The sequence below is a fragment of the Gracilinanus agilis genome, chromosome 6 (assembly GCF_016433145.1).
Source record: "Gracilinanus agilis isolate LMUSP501 chromosome 6, AgileGrace, whole genome shotgun sequence".
Lineage (NCBI taxonomy): Eukaryota > Metazoa > Chordata > Mammalia > Didelphimorphia > Didelphidae > Gracilinanus > Gracilinanus agilis.
In genome coordinates, this window is record NC_058135.1 from 88,506,063 (window position 1) to 88,518,463 (window position 12,401).

Consider the following 12,401-nt stretch of genomic DNA (forward strand, 5'->3'; position numbering starts at 1 on the left):
CAAGCCTCCTGGTGGTCCCCTTTTTGTTCCTCTGCCCAAGGCTCCTTTAACAGTCTTAGGGAGCTGCTTCCACAGTTGTGAACCCCTTCTTCACTGGGTCCCCACTCAAGGTCCGTGCCTGAGCTCAAGATCTGAGTCCTCGCCTGCTCTCAGGATCCATGTCTGGGCTTGTGTCCACGCCAGCACTTGTGCCTGCACTCTGGGTCTACACTCAAAGTCCATGCGAGTTCTTTAGCCTCTTGGGGTCTTAAGTCTTGCTGCTCCCAGGAGAAGGCCCTGGTGACCCCAGGTAGCTGGCAAGGACTTAATGAGTGCCCCAAACTTGCTCTAACTCTTGTGCGCTGACTTTGGCACTGTAGGTGGTGTGGGGTAGGGGAGGAAGTTGCTCAGCTTGTGTTTTAGTGAGAACTGTTTCACCCCTTTATAGCATGGAAATGCCCCAATTCCATGTACTTCCAATGCTTCACCCTGTTGTGGGGTCCCTTTGTTCCTCTGGATTTGTTTTTATGTTTTCTTGAGGAGTCCTGTATATTTTGGCTAGGAGAGGTTAAGCAGCTGCTTTTTACTCTGCTGCCATCTTAACCAGGAACCCAACTCCTTCTTAAAGAGGACTTCCTACTTGAAGTTGATTCTTTTAGCCCCAGATATTCTGGACCTTTTATAGTAGCTTCTTGTCCCTTCCCCTTTTCACAAGGGCCAATCACAGCTTCCAGATTGCCCAGCACTGCCCAAAGGGCAGTTTTTGTGGGAACCACTTCTTGCCTTCTGGGGAGGTGAATACTCATCAAAAGGTTTCACAGATTCCTGGCTGATTGAGGTCTGAATTCTCATTTTCTGGCTGATTGAGTTGAAAGAGAGAGCTCCTCCACCTAGTGCTAAGTAGGGTGTTCAAGCTTTTGTTGATTCAATTCAAAAGTAAACAAAGGAGAGTTAATCCTCTCTTTATAATCTGTAGAGGTACTAAGTAGGGGTACTTAAGTTATTGTTAAGGAAGTGTTAACTCAAAATAAAGGAAGGGAATAAAGGATTCCATTTCACAAGTTTAAACTCAGAATAGACAAAGGGAACAAAGAATTCCCTTTTCACCCTACTGGCAGTTGGGATAGTAAAATGGATCTAAGCAGGTTGTAGGTGATACATGTTTATTGATTAGCTTAGGTAGGTAGTTAGTGTAGAGAGTGTAGTGCTTGTTCTGTCAGGCAGAATAACCTGTCCCTGAAGACAGTTAGAATAGTTTTTTTTAGAAATTTTCATAGGATTAAGATTTTAGTATAGTCATAAAGTATTAGAGTAATAATCTCAATTTTTTCCTTTCTATTTCCTATATGAACTTATACTAAATTAAACTTAGTGCTTATATTAACCTGCTCTCCTCACTTTTGTCAGACTCCTAACAAAATTAATCCTTCACACTATTACAAATACTAATTATTATTTTAACAGTATATTAATAAGGCTAATAATATCATTATGATATTTTAGTGATATTAATTATATTGTAAGAGTATTGTAGATACATTACTTTAACAGTATTTTATTTTATTTTAATAATATTTCAGTAATATCATTAATAATGTTACTATTAAAGTATTTGAGTGATATTAATTATAACAGTATTATAAAGATATTCTTAATTATATTACTTAATGGTATTATAGTAATATTAATAATTCAGTTATATTGTAGAGTATAATAGTATAAATAATATTATTTATTATAACTATAACCATATTATAGTCATTATTATTAAAACACTGTTCTAGTAATATTATTATAATATTTATGTTTCTGGAATTTTACATTATTATTTTTTTTTTACCAGAATCAGGAATTTCTCTTTTTGGGGGGTCCTACAGCTTCTGAGTGAGGAAAACCTGATGTGCAGGTGTAGCTACCACAGCAAAGCTTAGTAGGATGTTTTTATACTTTAAACATGCCTCGGTGGCTTTGTTCCTGAAAATCCAGATTTCTCTGTTACCAGCAGCAGCTGGGAAGTTTCCAAGTCCCTGACACACCATTTAATGTACAAGGTATATCGGTTGATTTTTGCTGAAACCTGAATTTGAGGAATATGTTTTCTACTTGATCATAGGAAGCTAGAAAAGGAAGACCTAATCCTGCATGTATCAGCATTTCCTCACTGTTGAAGCTACCTCTGGTGGCTGTTCGCAGGTTAGAGAATGTTTCATCTGGTGGATAGCATTTCCCACTCCCCTCCCTACCAATAAAGATAATTAAGCAACAGCCTATAATCTGCACTTGAAAAGAGCTTTTACTTGGAGGGGCCTGGAAAAAAGAGTTTGCCATGCATAGACTGCATATTCTATTACAAATATTTTTCTAAAGAACCTCATTGAAATTCATTATGAATTTTTTTGTAAATTCAGCATAATCTGAATGAATTATGTACTAGAAATTCTTGGGTGATTTTCAGAGTTGTTTTTTCTTCTATTTAATCTCCAGATTGTTCAGTTTAATATCCAATTTAGCTTTGTCATGCCGTTTTCAAAATTATTTCTTTATTGTCTAGTCCCTGGCTTTTATGGAATCACAGTATAAGTTTTAGATAAGCTGTAGTTATATTCCTCCAAAGAATGTTCTTTTATTTTCTTTTTTCCTTTATATTTAATGCATGAATGTGTTTTGAGCATCTAGGTGGCACAGTGGATAGGCTGGTAAGCCTGGACTTAGGAAGACATCTTCCTGAGCAAGCTTCAGATACTTACTCTCTCTGAGAAACTGGACAAGTCACTTAATCTTGTTGCCTTGGTTTATTCATCTGTAAAATGAGATGGAGAAGGAAATGACATACCACTGCAGGATCTTTGCCAAGAAAACCCAAACGGGGTCAAGAAGAGTCAGATGTGATTGAAATGACTGAACAACAATGAAGTTAAGAAGAAAAAATTCAAACCTAAATATATACTCTGTGTTCTGAATGCTATTAAAGCAGTGTTGCCTTCGATGAGTTGGGGATGTGAAAAGTGGGGTGAATTAGGGAGATACCTGTTGTAGAGTGAAGCAATCTCAGGTTGATCTTTTACTCTGCACAGGTTATATTTTTTATTTTGAAATCTTCTTGAAATGCTCTCATCAAAAGAATGCTATCCACATCCAGAGAAAGAACTGTGGAAACAGAAATGCATTAGAAAAACATACAATTGATCACATAGTGCCATAGGGATATGATTAGAATTTTGATGTAAAATGATCACTCTAATGCAAATATGAATAACATGGAAATAGGTGTTGAACAATGATACATGTATAACCCAGTGGAACTGCTTGTTGGCTTTGGGAGAGGGAAGGAAAGAGTGGGGGGTTGAGGGGGAGGGAGATCATGAATCATGGAATCATGGAAAAATATGCTAAAAAGAAATGCTCTCATCTTCCTCCCTTGGCTTTGGACCTATAAGACTCATGCATGAACTAAGGCTACATTTTCCTGCCTCTTTGTACTCATCCTTTTTATTGTTGAATGCCTGGGGTTCAACTTTGTTGACTTGACTTTCTTTGACTTCTTTGGAACTGCTAACCCAGTTATAACCTTGACTGAGAACAGTGCCCACTAATCACACCTTAATCTTTTCTGCTGGAAAGTAGTATTGTTAACATGTTAACTCTTTTCCTAAACCTGAGATCTGACCGACTATCAAATATTAGCTGTTTTTGAGACCACCAGTATGGGAAAGACCAGTCTGGTGCCATAGTTGTCAAGGGGTAAACAGTACTTTTGTAATTTCCATGACTGGCTCCAGAGAAATGTGAGCTAGTTTTAATTAATGTTAATATGAGGTTTTAATTACTTTTTCCAAATTAAACTCAAAACTTTCTTTTAGTTCTGATTCTTCTGTTGATCATGGTTATTGAGAAAAGATTGAAAATTAATCAACAAGCATTTATAATATGATGAATAGTGTTCTGGTCTTACAGTTAGGAGGACTTGGGTTTGATTTACCTTGACACTAGGTATATGACAGTCACATCTCTAAGTTGTAGTTTCCTCAAAAGTAAAGTGAAGAACTCAGACGTGATAACCTACAACTGGGTGTCAGCCACTTTTAAAATAATCTTAAATTTTTGTTTTTTCCAGATTACGTGTCAATACAATTTTTAATATTCATTTTCTGATATTTTACAGTTTGTATTCTCTCCCTCCTATCACTCTCCACTCCCCAAAGAAGGCAGGTAATATATGTTAAACATATATTATCATATAATACATACTTCCATGTTTGTCATGTTGTGAAAGAAGACACATATTGCTTAGATTAGAGAAAAGTTCATGGAGGAGATAAAGAATGGGATGCTTCCATTTGCATTCAGACACCATCTGTTCTGTATATGGTGGTTGATATCCATTTTTTTTTCATGAGTCTCTTGGAACTATCCTGGATCTTTTCCTTGTTTATATTAGTCTAGTCATTCACAGTTGATAATCATACATTATTGTTGCTACTGTGTACAGTATTATCCTTGTCCTGCTCACTTCACTTTGTTTTCCAGGGTTTTATTCATGATTATCTTGTTGGGTATTTCTTATGGCCCAATAGTATTCCATTACAAACATATACCATGACTTGTTCAGTGTTATAAAGAAGTTGGTAATATTGGCAGGTCTTAGGCAATTTGGGTAGTGAGGATGGATAAAAGAGTGTAATAAGGGAAACTCCTCAACTGACAGAAGAATTCTGCAAATCAGTTATGCCCCCTCTCTTCACCACAAGGGATAGAGGTGATTTGGAAGGGGAATGAAGGGGATAGCTGAGTGTAGGGAAGGGATGAATGAGGTGGTATATAGGAAGGTAAGGGAATGACAGGGAGTATATAGGAGGGCAGCTTAAACAGGCTTATTCACCGAGGCTAGAGACAGAGGATACTGAGGAAATAGGCTGAGGTTCTTCAATCAGGGAAGGTATCTCTAAGGTACGATAGGAGTTGGGCCAGTCAGAAATGTTTTATATCTGGCTGAAGGACTTCTCTTGCTAATTTCCAAAATCCCGAGGAGTCTAAGGGCTCCTCCCTGCCAATGATACTGATGGCTGCAGGAAGTCTTGGGTAGGTACTTCCTGCCAAGATGGATGCTTGCGGTTCCCTAAAGAAATTAAAAGAAAATAATTCCTTCCCTCTTCAGCCCTTGCCTTAATCTTTGATACAATGATTCACCAGAGGCTTTGAGTAGGTAACAAAGGGGATTTATTAATGTCAGGGATAATCAGAAGGAGAGAGGGGTTTAGGGTTTTGTAACAGCTGCTAGGGAGAAAGCTGATGGTGGGGGAAGGGTCACAGGAGGGGTTATACTGAAAGAGCCTGCTCTCCCCATCAGGAAGATTTGATTGTCTTAAAGTAAAGTATTTACTAGATCAATAAAATAAAGGATAGCTTGATTTAAGGATGTCCTACTGGCCTACAGAAAACTAAACCCAAGATATCTAATCACCAAAAACCCACCCTTCCTCCCAGGGCCCAAAGGGAAATTCAAGAAAAAAAGCAGGGATATAATATGGAGAGGTCAGGGAGAGGTCCAGAGAAATCAGCTAGGTCCAAATGCCCCAAAAGACAAAAACACAGGCCAAGGCAGAGCCAAAAGCAAAGCCAACAGGCGAAGCCAAAACTAGAAGGCAAAAGACCCGCCAGTTCAGTCCTATTTATAGCCTCAGGCTCAAAGTGACTTTCTGAAAATTCTCAACTCCTAACTGCCAGGGCTGCTTACAGTTGAATTTAGCAAAAGCAAAAGCTTCTGTAGAATCCTTGCATTAGATCAGCCATTCCCCAAATGATGAACATCCCTTCAGTCTCTACTTCTTTGTCACAACAAAAAGAGCTATTTTTGTACAGGTAGCTTCTTTCCCTCTATATTTAACCTTTTTGAGATACAGACCTAGTAGTGGTATTGCTGGGTCAAAAGGGAAGCACAATTTGATGGCTCTTTGAGCATAGTTCCAGATTACCTTCCAAAATGGTTGTATAAGTTCCCAGCTTCACCATCAGTATATTAGAATCCCGAGGCACTGGATTTGTTGCCAGGGAAATAATCTCAAAGATCAAATAGTTCCTGCCTTCAAGTGTACTCTAAAGTGTATTCTAATGGGGGAGACAGTGTATATTTAAGAACAGAGTGTCCCAAAAGCTTTTCATTTTTTAAAGATTAGAACTTGGGACAGCTAGGTAGATAGGTGTGGCTAGATCACCAGACCTGGAGTAGAGAGGACCTAGATTCAAATCCAACCTCAGATACTTCTTAGCTGTGTGACTCTGGGAAAGTCACTTAACCCCATTTGCTAAGCCTTTGCCCTGATTTAGGATTGTTACTAAAGAAAATTGAGAGCATCTGTCCTGAACTCTCTCTTTTCCCAGTCTGTTCCTTTTTATTGGGAATTTTTAACTTTTCTGTATATTGACAGTCTGGGGGAGCCCATAGATGCCTACTCAGAATAATGCTTTTAAGTGCAAAAAATAAAATACCTAAAGTTTACAGAGGAAAGGAAAGTAGAAAGGGCAAGGACTAGGCAAATGGGATTGAGGCCCTGCCTTCCATACCTGTGGTATATCTACTTGAATAGCTCTCTAGAAGTTTTCCAGCAGGGGCTGGAAAGTCATCTGCCAGGGACCACATAGAACAGGATGATATAGGATTTGGAGAAGGTTGGATTAAAGGACCTTGGGGCTCCTTTCTAAATCTGCTCTTCTAAAATCCAATGGGTCTGATCTAATGGTCATGGGCCTTAGAGCTGGAACCCTCCATTTGAAAATGAGAAAACTAAGACCTACAGAGCCCATGTGACTTGCCCAATTTCACACAGCCATCCTGACATTATTTATTCAGGGGTGTAGTACTAGGGCTGTCTATCCATTATCCTTCTCTTTCCCTCCATGACTGCCCCATCTCCTTTTCTCATCATATATCTTTTGGATGCTGATGTTTTTTCCCTTTATGTGAGTATTTCATCATTACAACTGATGAATGTTCACCATGAGTCTCTATATTGTCTTTTGGGTAGTCTACAGTTTTGATTCCTTGGATCCTGTTCTATCCATGTCAGAATAATGACTCACTGAAAGAATATTGGGATTAAAAGGTATAATAATGTTTTTTTCTCCCCTCTCCCATCTGGCTAGTTGAATCAGACTCTTGAGTGACTATGTATGTCATTTTGAAAGCTCTGCAATGTTCCAGGGCTTGATACATTTAGCATGATTTTATTTGCAAAAAGGAACATATGTAGTGAGGGCTTCCATACATATAGCAAATGCTTCATCTGTTTGGACTCTCTCACCAAGCATCTTCCATGACAGTGTAACACACCTTTGGAAAATTTATGTCTTCCTATTTTAGATCTTGCTTAATATTAATCATCAGAGGCTCTTCAAATAGGCATAACCTTTGAATTCAAGTATTAATTCAATTCACTGATTATAAATAAGTCTTTTGTGACACTGGAATTTTAGTCAAGGAAAATATTTACTTATTTATTTATTTTTAAATAATTATTTTTGAGTCCCAGAAGTTTGGTCTGCTCTAGTCCCATAACCTGGAGAATTAGGGAAGAGATGGAATGTAATCCATTATCCCTACCTTTCAGAAATTTTAGCTGCCTTTAAGATTCAACTTAGTTACCACCTTCTTCAGGAAAGCCCTTTATGAAAACTCTAGTGCAGTGGTGGGCAAACTATGGCCTGAGGGCCAGATGCAACCCCCCCTCAAATGTTCTATCTAGCCTGGCAACATTGTTCCTAATCTGACGAATACAATGAGTAGGATACAATACAATGAAACTTGAAAGAGTTGCTTTAGAAACAGACTGACAGATGAGCATTTCCTTTCCTTTGGCCGCCTCTTTAAAAAGTTTGCCCATCACTGATCTAGTGGTTAGGGAATTATCTCTCTTCAAAATAATTTGTCTTCTATTTATATTCTCCACCCCTCATTAATATGTCAATTCCTTGAGAGCAGGAACCATCTTTGTTGTTATTTATTGTTTTGCTTTGCCTTGCACATAGGTGCTTAATAAGTGCATTGCTGAATGAAAGTGTTAAGAGTGCAGCTGTCATTGACCCACATAGCATCATGACTGACTAAACTTTTGGCAGATTTGCTATGCTTATAGCCCCCTGGCAGTTCACAATCTGCCCCACTGCATAAGCTTCTCCAGGGACACACACAATACTGTTTAACACAAACAGACATACAAGGAAAATATCCAGTCAACCAGAATCTCCAGAGCTGCCCTTCAGAGTCATACAGAGTTCTCACCGTATGTTCTCTTTTTACAGCACTGTTTTCCAGATGAGGGCAAGCCTAGGAACATTGGCTTAGAAATCTTGGCTGGCTAACGTCAGGAGTGGGAATGGTGGGGAAAAAAAGATCAAAGAGAAAGCCAGGTACCTTCATCAAAGTTATTGGCAACACCAGGTGCCTTCCTATTCCAACAGTCTATTGCTCTAGCTTTATTATTATGGTAACAGTTCTTCCTTAACTCAAATCAGTAAGATATTTATTTTCATAATTCTCTTTACCAAGAAAGAATAGTGACAAAAGCTTGAGGAATATCTCATTAGCTGGTAAAAGGAAAATGAAGAGTAAGAAAAAGAGACAGAAGAAGCAAGCAATAAGAGATGTAGGAGCAAAACCTTAAGAGTACACTGTCATAGAAGCCAAAGTAGGTGATACTATCAAGAAGAAAGTAGGAGGCATGGCTAAAAGTCAGTGACCCAGCTTAAATGAGGTCAAAGAGAATAAGAACAGGAAAAGCTCTATCATTAAAATGATTGGGAATGGAAGCCATATTGTAAGAGGGCTGAGGAATGGGTAATAAAGTCAAGATATTAACTGTAGCTTATTCATTCATGGAGTCTAGAAGTGATATGGGGAGACAGAAAGGCCAATAATTTTAAGAATAGCTTTTTTTAAAAAATGAAAGTAGAGACAGATGTGTTTGTAGACATAAGAGAAGGCTCAGGTAGAGAGTAAGTAATCAAAAATGTGAGGACATAAGATACAACTGAAAAATGACTGCACAGATGGCTAAAGTTTATTGAGTACATGAGTGATATGATCAGGTCTGCACTTAAAGAAAATCCCTGTGGCAGCTGAGTGGAAAATGGATTGGAGAGGAGAGAGATGAGGCAAATGAGTCAACTGGGAAGACATTGCAATAGTTCATGTTAGAGGAGAAGAGAGTATGAGTTAAGGTCCTAGCTGTAATAATACCAGAAGTATGGGGTCATTGCAAGGAAATGACCTGCTGTGAAACTGGGCTTTGAAATACTTAAAAGTACTGAATACATGTCACTTATCATTGCTATTGTTGTTTTATTGTTATACCTTTCTTTCTTCCAGTGCTGACCCCACCCACTGCAGCAGAATGCATATTAGAGCTGCTACTATTAGCAGTCACAGATTCCAATTTTTTAAAAAAGAATGTTGATTCAAGTGTACAAAGACACCAGAAGCTCTTATTGAAAAGAGCTGAACTATTGAGCAGATTTCACTGCTATTTGCTAAGCCAAGCAGAGATGCCTTTAATCTACTCCAATTACAATCTACTGTAGCCATGTAAGATTGGGTGGGAGTTGTACTTCGGCCATGTTTCCCTGTAACAATAACCATTTCACAAAAGAAAAAGGAAAATAATTTGAGGAGATATTCTCTAACAGATTTTTGGCGGCCCCCATCAGGAACAGAACAAATGTAACACTCTACTACCCACTATTTAGAATTAATGAGCTGTATTTTGGCAACTTTCTTAAAGGAAAAATAGCTCAGAAATTACTTGCACACATGTATGCTTCACCAGCCTCTATTGTTCACATCCCAATACATATATTGTGCGAATGATATCTTGTTTGATATTCCTTGTCCTGTTTATCTCTGGCCATTTATATGCCTATGAACCATCTGTAAGAGAAGAGAGCTGATTGAGTTTTAAGACACTAGAATCATAGTGATACTTTGCTATTCAAAAACTGTTTCTCAAAAATCTCTTTAGATTTCTGAAATCTTTATGACAGAAATCCACCACAAATTTATTTCCCTTTTGTCCTTAACATAAAAACACATACCATCTCATCATCTCATAAACATTCCATGCCGGTTCTATCCAAGAGCATTGGTTCTCTTCAAAAACAAAGGACAAACATTCCTGCTAGTTCCTCAAATGGAATGCCCTTCCTCAATTTCCTTTTTACCTTTCCAAGTTATTATTCTCAGTATTCAAGTCAAGTTTCACCTCAATTCATTGTACTCTGGTATGGAATTGGTGCTGTCCTTGGTACTAGAGATATGTATATACATGAGTTTCTATTCAACCTTCCTTATGAAACTTCTCTTGATTATTCCTCCTACACCCAATACCTCTCTCATTTGCCTCTTTTGTCTCTCATGTCCATAACATTTGGAGCATATGATTCAGTACTTAAATGATATACTGTGTCCTATTGTTCATCAATTATTTTATGCATATTCATTTTGCCTCCCCTGCTGGAATCTATATACTTGTAATCGACTTGGAGACCTGGCAAGATTCTGGAATGGATGATGAAAGAAGTATTATGAATGCTTAGGGAAATCATGATCACTGAGTTAACATGAGTTCATCTTGCTGTGCTAGGCTAACTAACTTTTTGATGGTGTTAATAGGATAGTTGACCAGGAAATATCATTGACCTAGCATATCTGGATTAAAGAAAAGCATTTTTACAAAGTCTTTCATTCTGTCCATATGGACATGACAGAGAGATGTGGGGCCAAATGATGATGCAAGACAAATGTAGACCTGACTGAATGACTAGCTGTGGTCATTTGTCTAAGGTCATCCTGAATGGACAGTTTCTAGTCTCTACTGTCCTTGTTGTACTATTGTTTGAAATTTGTGTCAATCATTTAGATTAAGGTATAGCTATCTTACTTGTTAAATTAGAGGATGATCTGAATCTGGGAAGAATAACATATTAAAAGAAATTTTAAAAATGGATTAAAAAAGAATAGTATACTTACTTATTGGCATAAAAATTTAGTAGCCAAAAAGCATTAGTAGAGGGAAGGGGAGAGAACAAGTGTTTATTAAACACCTACTACATGCCAGGTTGGGGATGGGTGGGAATAGCTAATTATATTTCATATATATTGATGTGCTATCATGGGGAAGATGGATAGAACTGAATTTAATTTGCTTGATCCCAGAAGACAGAAATAGAAAGTGAGTAGATTAGAAGCTTTTTTGGGACAGAAAATATTTTTTAAAAATTTGCATACTCAGTGCCTAATACAAAGCCTTGAACAAAGATTTTGTTGATTTTTTAGTCATTTTTTAGTTGTCTGACTCTTCATGACTCCATTTGGGGTTTTCTTAGCAAAGATACTGGAATAGTTTGCCATTTCCTTCTCTAGCTCATTTTATAGATCAAGAACTGGGGGAAACAGAGTGACACAGCTAGTATGTGTGTCTGAGGTTGAATTTGAACTTGGGTCTTCCTAGCTCCAGGCCCAACATTCTGCTACTTTATTGCCCCTTAAACAAAACAGTCACCTAATAAATATTTATTGAATCCTGAATTCATAGAAATAGCACATAAGAACTCAGTACAAGTTTAGAAAAATTCAGGAAAAATTCTAACAATTAAAATGGTCTAGAAAGGAAAGAACTTTTTTCAGTAACAAAAAGAAAGAGAATACCTTCAAAGGTAGTGAATTCTCCATCATTAAAAGTATTCAAGTAGATGACCAGTTGCCAGGGACCACTTGTCAATCATTTTGTAAAGGGAATTCCACCTAAGGTATAGATTGAAGCTAGAAAGTTCCCCTCTTAATTACAAGATTCTATGTACATTACATCAGAAATCAATTATTCAGTCAATAAACATTTACTAAGTCTTTATTATGTGCCAAGCAGTGCTAAGTGATGTGGATACAAAGACTAAAATAAATAGCATTTGCCCTGAAGGAGCTTACATTGGACTTTAGTGTCTTTCTATACATTATTCTGGAGTCTAGAGAGAACATCTTCAAGAATTTTTTTTAAAAACTACCCTTCTATCCTAGTTATTTTACCCACCCTTCCCAACTTGTCCATTTTACCCTTTTCTTTTTACTGATCCCCTTGTTCTGTCTTTTTATCCATTTCCTAGTTCTGCAGCTGCTCCCATTTTCCATCAACTCAGCCACCCAGCATAGCCTTATATTACACTTACAGAAAGCAGTGACAGATTTTGAAGTTGTATATTTATTCAGAGAATGTCTTAATCTCCAGTAGTTCTGATTTCTTTTAAGGAAACTTGCAACTTGGCACATATGGCTACCACTGAGCTTGGGATTTGCACCTCGCATGAAGATTACATCTTAAAAGCTGCTATCAGTGTTAAATCATATTTTTGAAATGATAACTTGAGTAGAGGAATTATGG